The 14215-nt window shown below is 40.7% G+C and overlaps 1 protein-coding gene across 2 annotated transcripts in view; it reads right to left on the bottom strand.

Moving 5' to 3' along the window:
• The window catches only part of creb5b (cAMP responsive element binding protein 5b), a 90751-nt gene extending 83369 nt beyond the window's left edge, over window positions 1–7382 (bottom strand). For both annotated transcript variants that reach the window (XM_036936841.1, XM_036936848.1), the window contains exon 1: window positions 7290–7382. The gene's annotated coding sequence lies outside the window, so the exon portion shown is untranslated. The remainder of the gene's footprint in view (window positions 1–7289) is intronic.
• Window positions 7383–14215: the final 6833 nt, after the last annotated feature.

The raw sequence follows: 14215 nt of genomic DNA, 5'->3' as shown, positions 1-14215 counted from the left end.
GGAGCAGATTAGACTAGATTCTACAACACATATAATAGTATAAACAGATTAGACTAGATTCTACAACACATATAATAGTAGGAGCAGATTAGACTAGATTCTACAACACATATAGTAGTATAAACAGATTAGACTAGATTCTACAACACATATCATAGTAGGAGCAGATTAGACTAGATTCTACAACACATATAATAGTAGGAGCAGATTAGACTAGATTCTACAACACATATAGTAGTATAAACAGATTAGACTAGATTCTACAACACATATCATAGTAGGAGCAGATTAGACTAGATTCTACAACACATATAGTAGTATAAACAGATTAGACTAGATTCTACAACACATATCATAGTAGGAGCAGATTAGACTAGATTCTACAACACATATAGTAGTATAAACAGATTAGACTAGATTCTACAACACATATCATAGTAGGAGCAGATTAGACTAGATTCTACAACACGTATAATAGTAGGAGCAGATTAGACTAGATTCTACAACACATATAATAGTAGGAGCAGATTAGACTAGATTCTACAACACATATAATAGTAGGAGCAGATTAGACTAGATTCTACAACAAATATAATAGTAGAAGCAGATTAGACTAGATTCTACAACACATATAGTAGTAGGAGCAGATTAGACTAGATTCTACAACACATATAATAGTATAAACAGGTTAGACTAGATTCTACAACATATATAGTAGTAGGAGCAGATTAGACTAGATTCTACAACACATATAATAGTATAAACAGGTTAGACTAGATTCTACAACACATATAGTAGTAGGAGCAGATTAGACTAGATTCTACAACACATATAATAGTATAAACAGGTTAGACTAGATTCTACAACACATATAATAGTAGGAGCAGATTAGACTAGATTCTACAACACGTATAATAGTAGGAGCAGATTAGACTAGATTCTACAACACATATAATAGTAGAAGCAGATTAGACTAGATTCTACAACACGTATAATAGTAGGAGCAGATTAGACTAGATTCTACAACACATATAGTAGTAGGAGCAGATTAGACTAGATTCTACAACACATATCATAGTAGAAGCAGATTAGACTAGATTCTACAACACATATAATAGTAGAAGCAGATTAGACTAGATTCTACAACACATATAGTAGTAGGAGCAGATTAGACTAGATTCTACAACACATATAATAGTAGGAGCAGATTAGACTAGATTCTACAACACATATAGTAGTAGGAGCAGATTAGACTAGATTCTACAACACATATAATAGTAGGAGCAGATTAGACTAGATTCTACAACACATATAATAGTAGAAGCAGATTAGACTAGATTCTACAACACATATAATAGTAGGAGCAGATTAGACTAGATTCTACAACACATATAATAGTAGGAGCAAATTAGACTAAAGTCTACAAAACATCAGCACGCATTTAACTGCTATTTCCAGGAATGATTATTTCCAGGAATTACTATTTCCAGGAATGACTATTTTCAAGAATGACTATTTCCAGGAATGACGTGACCACTGGGACTTCATGTTTTATTCAGACTAGAGGTTCTACGTCTCACTAAGTCTTATAACAGTCTAACCTCTACTGTCTTATAACCAACCCCTCCACCCTCAGAACCTTGCCTGACCATTCAGCCCTCTGGGAGACTAGAGCCTAACAGCTTTACTGCCTAGTGTTTAGCCTGTGAGAGGGATACAAATGTTAAAGACACTTTACATTTTTATTTTAGCTAGAAATCATGTTTTGTCATTGATTAGTGAGCAGGCGCCCTTGTTCTTTGGATGAAAATGGGTGGGACATGTTAAAACCAAATGAATCCACGGAGAAGCACTCATACGATAAAGCCTAACACAAATGACTCTTCAAATGTACGCACAGACCACCGTATTAGGCCGCGATTCAATCCGACTGCTCATTCTCCACAACAGTAAATGCTGTATATATCGGTTCAATAGGAAATGGCCTTTAAAAGACACATTTTCCACCATGTGTGATCTGATTGAATCCCACAAAATATTTTTTTTGTGTCTCTCTATTTGAATCAAATAAACATTTGAGCTAAGGCCACACATGACTTGTTTAGCATGAATACCTTCATACATGATTAGCATGTGTGATTTTTTTTAACCTGTACAGACTATTTCCTCTAACAAAGTCAAAACATTCAAATGGCGTGTAAAGTTAACCAGAGCCTTCTTTCTTACAGGCTACATCTGTGGCAAAGCCTGCTGGGAAAGGTCTGGACAGGGTCCCTCTGACAGAGGGCAAGGAGGTCTGGGTCTCTATCTCTCCCTCCTCTCGCTCTCCTCTCTCCCTCTCTCCTTCTCTTTCGCCCTCTCGCTCTCCTCTCTCCCTCTCTCTCTTTCTATCCTTCTCTCTCCTCGTCCTTCTCTCTCTGTCTCCCGTGCTTCTCTCTCTTTCTCCCTCATCACGTTTTTCTCCTTCTCTCCTTCCCCCCCTCTCTCTCTACCTCTCTCTCTCTCTCTCTCTCCCCCATTCTTCTCTCTCTCTCTCCCCATCACTCTCTCTCTCTCTACCTCTCTCTCTCTCCCCCATTCTTCTCTCTCTCTCTCTCTCTCCCCATTCTTCTCTCTCTCTCTACCTCTCTCTCTCTCTCCCATTCTTCTCTCTCTCTCTCCCCCATTCTTCTCTCTCTCTCTACCTCTCTCTCTTTCTCTACCTCTCTCTCTCTCTCTCCCATTCTTCTCTCTCTCTCTCTCTCCCCGTCTCTCTCTCTTTCTCTCTACCTCTCTCTCTCTCCCCCATTCTTCTCTCTCTCTCTACCTCTCTCTCTCTCTCTCTCCCATTCTTCTCTCTCTCTCTCTCCCCTTCACTCTCTCTTTCTCTCTTTCTCTCTACCTCACTCTCTCTCTCGTCCTTCACCTGTTCTGTTTCTATTCATAACAAAGTCTCAAAGATAAACATGCTCCATCATCTCTGAACATGCATGGGCAACATGACTGATATTTTCACCACTCGCTGAAATATGAGAATCACTTTACTATCTTAAACAACACTTTTCAGAGCAACAGCAACAACCTTATCGATCAATTGTTATCTAATTGTACACTTAGTGAGCCTTGGCCACTCCAAGACAAAGAAGCAGGCTCTCCACATACTGTAGGTATAATACTGGTAGTAGACTCTCCACATACTGTAGGTATAATACTGGTAGTAGACTCTCCACATACTGTAGGTATAATACTGGTAGTAGACTCTCCACATACTGTAGGTATAATACTGGTAGTAGACTCTCCACATACTGTAGGTATAATACTGGTAGTAGACTCTCCACATACTGTAGGTATAATACTGGTAGTAGACTCTCCACATACTGTAGGTATAATACTGGTAGTAGACTCTCCACATACTGTAGGTATAATACTGGTAGTAGACTCTCCACATACTGTAGGTATAATACTGGTAGTAGACTCTCCACATACTGTAGGTATAATAGTGGTAGTAGACTCTCCACATACTGTAGGTATAATACTGGTAGTAGACTCTCCACATACTGTAGGTATAATACTGGTAGTAGACTCTCCACATACTGTAGGTATAATACTGGTAGTAGACTCTCCACATACTGTAGGTATAATACTGGTAGTAGACTCTCCACATACTGTAGGTATAATACTGGTAGTAGACTCTCCACATACTGTAGGTATAATACTGGTAGTAGACTCTCCACATACTGTAGGTATAATACTGGTAGCCCAGATATAATATAAAAAGATTGGTCTGAACAGCAGGATCCATTCTCTAACCTGGATACTTTCAATTCATCAAGCTTTGTTCACTAAGTAGAACTCTTCTCACGGTATTATCAACAACTTAAACTAGTCCATCAAGTGTTTAACAATGTGATTTGACTCATGTTCCAAAACCTTTTCTCCAAATGTCAATCAGAAAACCAACCAAGACTAACATTCAAAGAGAAACATTTTCTATTCCATTTCCACACATTAGGCCTATACTTTATTCCCGAGTCATTACCAGAATATGAAATAGGATTGGTTTGAGGCTTTTCCTTCAGAAATACATCAACTCAACACGTTGAAAAGGAAATTAAAACCATAATACGCATAAAAACACTGAAACAAGGGCTCCATGTAAGCCCCAGTGAGTTGTCCCACCGTCTACTCTCGCCTCTAAATCGCCAGAGCACAACGCCTTTCCCTTCAACGGGGCACTTGGCTTTTATTTGATATGGATGTTTTAGTTTAGCAGAGGAAATTTGGTTACACTTTACATTAACTGGGTCCCGATGTGAGGGAGGGGAAGGATTAGTGAGCGGAGTACGATTTCAACGGGGACCAGGGAACGAACTCTTCAGGTAGGGCACATATTACAATTCAAACAGTATGGTGTGTGTGTGTGTGTTCGGTGTGTGTGTGTGTGTTCGGTGTGTGTGTGTTCGTTGTGTGTGTGTGTGTTCGGCGTGTGTGTGTGTGTGTTCGGCGTGTGTGTGTGTGTTCGGTGTGTGTATGTTCGGTGTGTGTGTGTGTGTGTTCAGCGTGTGTGTTCGGTGTGTGTGTGTGTTCGGCGTGTGTGTGTGTGTTCGGTGTGTGTATGTTCGGTGTGTGTGTGTGTGTGTGTTCAGTGTGTGTGTTCGACGTGGGGGTGGGGGGGCCTTCAACAGTGCAGGTTCATGGTGGGATCACAGCGATCCCTGAGGCGAGGAACACGGCTTGCTCAAACAATGCTGTATGTGCTGTGAACTCCTCATATAGGCCCTATAGTATGCTGTACACACACAGCACAGAGGGGCCCCTGAGAGGCAACCCTCAATCACTGTCAATCACCACCTCTCAGTCCCCGCACGGTGTGTGTGTGTGTGTGTGTGTGTGTGTGTGTGTGTGTGTGTGTGTGTGTGTGTGTGTGTGTGTGTGTGTGTGTGTGTGTACATTTCCAACAAGCATAGTGACACCTCCACCCCAGGGCTTCATCAGACAACACACTCACATCCACATTGAGGACAACAAGGTGTAAACTAACGCTGAGCTGTGGAGGGGCCCGGCATAATACACAGTCAACCACAGGGCCTTTCTACACTATTACAATACCTGGAGTCAGATCGGCCTTTATTTATAGAGGGGACTGTGATTGTGTGGACGGTGTCACTCACGGCAAATTGTACGAATCACCCTCTTTATAATCATGTTATTAGAGTTTGTTTTATAAAAGTAGACTATTCAAAAACAACAAAAAAATCTCATAAAAATACAAACATTTTTGTAATTTAGCAGACGCTCTTTTCCAGAGCAACTTGATATATTTATGCACTTTTTCCCCATACCTGTCCCCTGTGGGAATCGAACCCGCAACTACGGTGTTGCAAGCACCACACACAACAGAGCGACACAGGACCCTAACTAACCCAAAGTATAATATGTAAAACCATGAGGATTATAACACCACATCTTAATCTATACCTAGTTAAATAGACTCAAAACTGGAAAGTGGTTGAATTTACAGCTGGTCAAAAGCACACATATAGTGGTGTATACCTGTTGTATTCACTTAACTACACTGACTAAGTTAACTTAATTAGTTCACTTAGATGATTAAGTAAATGTTTCACTCTGTGTTACTGTGTTCATTATTTTATACCAATGTGTTGATCATGGTAGCTGATCTATGGTGACAGATTTGATGAATATCTTCATATATAATAATTAAATTAGGAATAAACACATTTTTAAGAAGTATACTTCCGTCTACTCTCCGTTTAGTGTTAGATGTATTTTTTATATATACCCACTATCAGGCTTCAAACACAAGGACATTCGCTAAGAAATAATTAGTCTGTCAATAACAATGACAACTTTTTTTCCAGTCGTACCTCCATCAGTCAGAACAGTTATATTCAGTAGGCCTAAATTCCAGCACACTCTCTTTCCCTCGCTTCTACTAGTCTTATAACGATTATTTTTTATTTTAAGTTAAGTGCCTCAAATAATTTGGGTCATGTTCTTTTTAATTTAGGCTATTTAATACGAGTTTTTATTTTATTTATGAAGATGGATTCAGCGGATATTATAATGTTGCACATGAATCATATTTAGTTAAACCACAAACTCAATAATAATAGTTATTAACATTGTCATCATCGTCATCGATAGTGAATAGTAATTGCAGAAGAGAGGCACCCAGGTAAATTTAGAGAGGGAATGTTTGATCGTTATAGGCTACAATAATAATAAAAAACTGGAAACTGACAAACGGAGAATGGTTCGCCATCATTTAAATTCAATGACAATCTAATCATAAGATTAAAACATATTTTTATACCGCAGGCACTTAACGTAAAGTGTGCCCAGTCAGCAGAACTCCTCTGAAACCTTCAATTGCTCGGCGGCGGTTAATCAAATAGCGACTGCTGGCCTGCAGAATGACGTAATGTTTCGGTTAGATTACTCTTCAAAATGAACAGTATTATAGGCTACCACAGTATCATAAACATGTATTGGTATTATGGATGGAATGACAGCTCCTCTTTAGCTACTTTTACCGTTGTCGAGGACGTGACCGTTTGTAAACTGCGTCCGCGTCCCGTCCCGCAGTCCAGTTTGACACACAGGACAACGTCTAGAAGTGGGATGCATCCAACCATGGGACAGTGGGACAATGTTGCAAAGCACTGCAAACTTCAGAATCATTAAAAATATTACTTTGTAAAGCTCTAGATTTTTTTTTATAAGTCGACACGCATAGCCCACGCTGTGTCAGTACTTGCTGTTGATAACCATTGCCAATTCATTCCTCCAAATATTATCTTTAGTAATTGCGCGCCATAGGCTACCCTGCACTGGCACATCACTGGATACTACACATAGCTAACCTACTCACACATCCAGTTTGTGGGGTAAATTACTATGGTAGCTAGAAGCTACGGCTCTGACAGCTCGCGAGCAGAGAGCAACACTTGACATCTCTGCTCAACTTCAAAAACATTCAACAGTCAGTCCACGCGCGTCCTGAGACTTCTAAATATTGTACCGAGATGGCAAGCCTGCCACTATACGAGTAAATAACGGACTTAAACACATTTCTGCACATAATACAATATGCACGAGACAACAGAAAATAATATTCAAAGAAATCTGTAGAGCGCCGCAGCATTCTGTTGATGCGATTCTCTGAGCAACTTGTCACATCAACTGAAGTGAAAAGAAATAACAATGCAGTTGAACAAAACGAAATTAACAATCCATAATTGCATGTTTATAATTTACTGTGGTGGAAAGCAATTATTTTAACTTACCAAACAAGTGTAGAAAATACGCAACAGACTCTCAGAAGGAACCACGTTGGACTGAGAAAAGATTACAATACGTTCTATTTAGAGAAGCATTACATCACCCCTCGGTGACGTCACGTGGGATTCCTGAACTTCTGAATCATCGTGGGCCGCTTGGAGGCGGGCTGTTGGGGCGAGCAAGGCAGAGTTTGCAAACTGCTGGACATAAGGTACGTATGGCACAAAACTGAGAGGGTACACCACTATCAACTTGCACCAATACTTATTGAAAGGCTACCTTATACAAATGGGTATTCACGTCTTGTTAGAAAAAAAACTGATCAGCCGGAATAGTGGCTGCTTTTAACATGGTAAATAAAGTTTACATTTGAAATTGATATTTAATGATTTAATATACAGTAGTATAGTAGACCGATAGCAATTTGATTCATCTCCACTTACCCAAGTTCACAAACGCAAGAAAGTTAGCCTTGAATAGCAGACTTGGACCTTGTTTTGGAGAGAGCTCAAGAGAGAAAGAGAGAGATAGATAGAGATAGAAAGAGAGAAGAGAGAGAAAGAAAGCTAGACAGAGGGAGAGAGTTTATTTCACTTTTGTTTATTATCTATTTCACTTGCTTTGGCAATGTTAACATATGTTTCCCATGCCAATAAAGCACTTGAATTGAATTGAATTGAGAGAGAGAATGTTCTCCTCTCTCCATCCTCTACCTCTTAATAATGAATAATCATGCTGCTGCCTTGAGTAAATAAATCATTGGAGGCATTATATCGACCTCTAAGTGTTGGATTTAAGAGATGCTGTTACACAGACAAAGAACAAGTGAGATATTTTTCCAGAAGTAATGCTAGGTAGGCTAGAGGTAATGTGATGCAGGGGAAATCAAGGACAGACAAAACATCATCCTGGTTCTACCATCAAATTAAACAACCATTTGTCTGTAGAACATCATCCTGGTTCTACCATCAAACTAAACAAACTAAACAACCATCTGTCTGTAGAACATCATCCTGGTTCTACCATTAAACTAAACAACCATCTGTCTGTAGAACATCATCCTGGTCCTACCATCAAACTAAACAAACTAAACAACCATCTGTCTGTAGAACATCATCCTGGTTCTACCATCAAACTAAACAACCATCTGTCTGTAGAACATCATCCTGGTTCTACCATCAAACTAAACAACCATCTGTCTGTAGAACATCATCCTGGTTCTACCATTAAACTAAACAACCATCTGTCTGTAGAACATCATCCTGGTTCTACCATCAAACTAAACAAACTAAACAACCATCTGTTTGTTGAACATCATCCTGGTTCTACCATTAAACTAAACAAACTAAACAACCATCTGTCTGTAGAACATCATCCTGGTTCTACCATCAAACTAAACAAACTAAACAACCATCTGTCTGTTGAACATCATCCTGGTTCTACCATCAAACTAAACAAACTAAACAACCATCTGTCTGTAGAACTCATACAGACTCTTTCTATCTATGGCACTTCTCCATGTTTATGTCAGGGGGTGGTTTATGCACACATGAAATGGATGACAGACAAGAGAGGTGCTTAGTGATGGATATGGACAAATGAATTGCCTGTCACTTGTACAATGATCATCCCTTCTCCCTAATTCTGTCACTGTCTTAGATACGGTCATGTTTCCAGACAGAGCAGTGTTGTGTTTCCTCTACTCTGGTGTTATTTATTTCAGTTGTTAATGTAGGAGCCAGGAGGATAGTTAAATCACGTCATGATCTTGAGTCTTATTCATGCAACTGTTTGCAGCTATCCTACATATCATCACTTCATCCTCTGAATTCCACTTAGCATTTTTTTTTAGAATGTGACATAGGCCTAAAGAGACATGAAATGTGATGACATGCAATATTGTCTTTAAAAAAGAGTCTACAGACAGCCCTCCCTAACAGTGTATCAAGAGTTATTATAATCATAATGTAATTTAATAGAAAGGCCATTAAACAATGTAACCACCACTACTACCACCACCAGGATCATTGAAATTTAAGCCTCAGTTCAAATTTACCCAAAAAATAAAACAGACATCTGGATGGTGAAAAATCATGCAGGTTGGAGGTTATTGTGACCTGCTGGTGGCGGCTTGTAGGCTGGGCTGGACTGGGGGGCTGGGCTGCTAGGCTGGGATGCTGGGCTGGACTGCTAGGCTGGGGGGCTGGGGGGCTGGGCTGGACTGCTATGCTGGGGGGCTGGGCTGGGGGGCTGGGATGCTGGGCTGGACTGCTAGGCTGGGGAGCTAGGGGGCTTGGAGGCTGGGCTGGGAAGCTGTGGGCTGGGAGCCTGGGGGGCTGGGCTGGGGGCTGGGAGGCTGGGCTGGGGATCTGGGAGGCTGGGCTGGGGAGCTGGGAGACTGGGCTGGGAGGCTGGGCTGGGGAGCTGGGAGACTGGGCTGGGTTGTTGGCTGGGCTGGCTGGGTGTGATGTCTTCCCTCCTCCCCTCTCCTCCTCTCCTCTGTCCCAGCCTGGGGATTAATGACTTTCTCCTCTCCTCAAAGAGAGAGAGATGTCTACCGCTGCACCGTGTCGTCCAAGATGGCCCAGCCAGACACAGGCAGCAGCATTAAGAGGTCTCTGTCACAGAAACAATAACGGCGACTGAAACGCCTCCATAACTCAGGAACCTCTCCCGCCTGGCTCCTTTAAGAAGAGCTTTAATCAACGTTTATGACACCCCTTTGTCCTTTATTGCCTATATATTTCCAGAACAATCCAAACATCATATCCCCGGAGAACGGGACTATTAACGGTAAAAGAGGCATACAGTGAGGGGTCGTTGACCTCCACTAAAGGAGATTTGATCTATATTGTACAGGACGTGGTTTTATCCTTCGTCCTCCTCCTCCTCCTGAATGTGTGCTTTGCTTTCCACAGTGCTTTTGAATGGGATCACCTTGGAAAGGTTTCTTAGTGCACACCCCTATGAAGACAGTGGTGTACTGTACTGTTTAATACCTGGGCAGGGCTGTGGATGGCTTCTCTGTTTGATCTTGTTGATGGAATGTTACAGTGTCAGGGTGTTTACTTCTTACCATACCTTGGGAAATGATGGCTGGTTTGTGCCTGCAGGGCTGGAAACATTGGCGTTAGGCTTTATGTAATACTGTAATGCACTACATAGCCTTTCCTCTGTACAGTCCCTCAATATGGCAAAGGCTACGTCCCAATGGCACCATATTCTCTTTAAAGTGCAATAATTTTGACCAGAGCCCAGGTCAAATGTAGCACACGACATAGAGAAAGGGGGCCATTTGGGACGGAGACAATGCCTGTCTTAGGCAGAGCCAGGCATTTACCTGTTACTGTAATACTACAAAGGCCTACGTAATATATTTAATGCATCATCTGTAGCTACGTTGATGTTGACTAATGTCTCGGTGCGCTGCAAAGGTACAAAGCGAGGGAATTCATGAGTTTTTATGTCCCGACAATAGAAGGTTATGATATGAGAATGTCATGTTTATAATATACAGTAGTATTAGGAAGACATTGAAGATTTAGGATATAGCAGCAATGTTTTGTTTGTTGATGAAAAGTTGAGGCTTGTACAGAACCATACAACCTTAATGTGTAGAGTAATGATATCCAGGTACGCACATAATGATGTCATTAGCAAGTAACCAACTGTTTGTTTTCGCTTGCTCTTTCAAGAGATTCAATTTCATGTGAGGACATATTGTAATTGCTCGCTGCGTTGAAAATGCAATATTTGAACTTGGTCTGTAAACTCTGAGCTGCCCTTCCAGCACTGATAACTACGCCAGATTACACTTGATAAATAAACACAACGTATGGATTTGGAATTTAAACAAATACTGGGTTCCCAGGAGGCCTTCTGCTCTGTTAAATCTGTGTGTCTGATACTTTCCTCCTAATGCTTATTTTGAGGGACTTTGTGACATCAGAAGCTTCTCTGTCTAGCCAAGATATATGGTTTTGCATGAACAGGCCAGGTCAGCCTTGTAAAATAAGTCTTCTCACCTCAATGGGACTTCCTGAATAAATAAAGATTGAACACAAAATAAAATAAACATGATTTCAACAGTCATAGAGCAGTTATGGACCAGAACCATGGGAGAGTGATTCAGTAGATACATCCATACGGATATCTGTGGAAGTTCTGATTCCCAATCAAATACTGACAGTAGTCTGTCTACCCCACAATACCACATAGTATAGAACTAGTGTGTAGGTTGGTTTGCCAGAGGTTCAATGTCTTCACTAAATCTCTGATGCAGAAAATCACACATAACTGCTATGACCTCATCCGCTTTTATGAGCTGTAATGAATTGCACAGTAGTGAATGATGTCTGATTAGTAGCAGCTTTACTCATCAAGAACGACCATGGATAAATAGCCGTGGAGACTGGAGAGGCAACAGTGGCAGCATTTCATATGAAAGCCTTTGACTCTCTCTCTCAAACAGTACAGGGAGATGACTGTGATGTCATTATGCCATGATGCTTTCACTGTAAAGATCCCACACTACTCAGCCCAGCAGCCCTGGATTGTGTCCCAAATGACACCCTATTCCCTATATGGGGTTCTGGTCAAAAGTAGTGCACTATGTAGGGAAGGGGCCTGGTTAAAAGTAGTGCACTATATAGGGAATAGGGTGTCATTGCAACCCTGGAAAAAACAGGTTTACCAGCAGCAAGCGCGATGCTGCCGGTTCTGATGCTGCCTGGGCTGGGCCGGTGAGGAGGACCCAGTCCATTACACCACCACCGGGCACACAACCAGGGCCAAGTCACGTGCCAAAGAACGTGAAAGGAAAAAGTAAGGAGAGAAGGAGAGGTACTGTAGCTTAGGTAGGACTGGATGGAAGAGTTTTACTTACTTAATGAACCCTTTTCTTTCCTATGTGGAACATAAGGCTTCCATTAGAGAGCACTACTGCTGCCGATCTCCTGCCTTTTTGGTGATAGGTTTCTATGACAGACCACAGTCCTTCTTCACCTCCTACGTACGGTTCTGGATGGAAGGGTGGAGGAGGGGAAGGTACAGCATGGTTTGTTTATTTTTCATGTTTGAACTGACGTGAGAGAGAGCCCATCAGATGTGACAGGGCCTCAGGCCTGCAATCTGAGGTAGACTTCAGATGCCCCTTTTTTCCCTGTGGATCGCTGTGTGCACTCATGGTCAAAGTTATGAACTGTGTCTGTATAACTTTCTGTTGACAACAATGTATTTTCTTTCTGAAAACAATAAATATGAAAACAATAACTGCTGATCAGGCCTTATGTAGGGGATGCCAGTTTCATAATAATCCTTAATGTATTTAGTCAGTCCTGTAGGAAGCTTTCGCTAGGTAAGGACCCAATGTCTCTTTTACTAGTTGTTTTAGTTTTCTGTCACACACTCCCACCCTGTGGTCATTACCAAGAACTGTACAAGAAAGAAGTGAATGAAACATATTTGAATCTCTCTTAGATGTCTGTCAAACACACACTTATACACACAGTGAAAAACAAAACTATAGCATGAAAGAAAGAGAAAGTTAGCCACTACATGTAAACATAAACAACAATATTGTAGAAATATGAATACATAACTGAAAGACTAACCTCAATAGAGGCCAGGTTCAATACTGCTTGGACCCATGGGTGTCCAAACATGGGGGTCCAAACACAAACTGCAAACAAAAATACATTACTGCAGTGGCATAACTTTCTAAGCAATAAATAGTATTTTTGTTTGAATAAACAAACAGTGATAATCAAAACAAACAGATACATTAGTGTCAAATTTACCAGGCTTCAAACATTTCTTCAAAAAAGCATTGGCACTCATCAAAATGGTTCTCATAGCAACGATCACACACAGCCACTACACATTTGTCTACTGGACAGTTTTACCTCGAGATCCTAGTAAATTGTTCTAATTCCAAATTCTATGGAACAGACCATCTTTGGTCATCATCATTTTCACATGCTCAAGGGACTTGGAGGGAGGCACTTTGACGTCAGCAAATAAGCACATAAAGATACTTTTAATCATGTGTCTCATACATTGATGATGACCATAATGTGGTCTTGACACAAAAAAGAAAACAGAAATGGGATATTGTGTTCATTAGCCAGGAGAGATATTATGATGTAATTAAAGACACACTGAGTATACCAAACATCTCAGAACATCCTTAATTTGTCGGGGCATGGACTCTACAAGGTGTCCAAAGCATTCCACAGGGATGTTGGCCCATGTTGACTCCAATGCTTCAAACAGCTGTATCAAGTTGGCTGGATGTCCTTTAGGTGGTGGAATATTCTTGATTCACACTGGAAACTGTTGATTGTGAAAAACCCAGCAGCGTTACAGTTCTTGCCACAAACCGGTGCACCTGACACCTACCACCCCATACCCCGTTCAAAGGAAGGCACTTACATGTTTTTGTCTTGCCCATTCAACCTCTGAATTGTCTCAAGGTATAAAAATCATTATTTAACCTGTCTCCTCCCCTTCATCTACACTGATTGAAGTGGATTTAACAAATAACATCACACCTGGTCCGTCTGTGATGGAAAGAGCTGATGTTCTTAATGTTTGTATATTCAAGATGAAGAAAATGCAATGACAAACAAATAAAACAACTGAACACATACTGTCATTTATTTTGGATCAGTTATTTACTGTGGCCAAAGTATAAAATAACTGCTTGAATTAATTGGCTAACTTAGTCTACAATGTTTCCATAAAATACATATAAATTACTGGTATAATGCAACTTTCTATTTCTTCAAATGTATCCGTTTGATAGCTACATTCCTCACACGCTCACAAAAAATATAGATATTTTAGATATTTAAAAATGTCGTTTAGGATGGAATAAAGTTTAAACGTCGTTTGTGTTTTAGGTTTGGAAAGTGACGAAATCATCGCCTTC

This window comes from Oncorhynchus mykiss, chromosome 2 (genome assembly GCF_013265735.2).
Source record: "Oncorhynchus mykiss isolate Arlee chromosome 2, USDA_OmykA_1.1, whole genome shotgun sequence".
Lineage (NCBI taxonomy): Eukaryota > Metazoa > Chordata > Actinopteri > Salmoniformes > Salmonidae > Oncorhynchus > Oncorhynchus mykiss.
The sequence above is the reverse complement of the archived record's forward strand: the minus strand, read 5'-3'. Positions and strand labels throughout refer to the sequence as shown.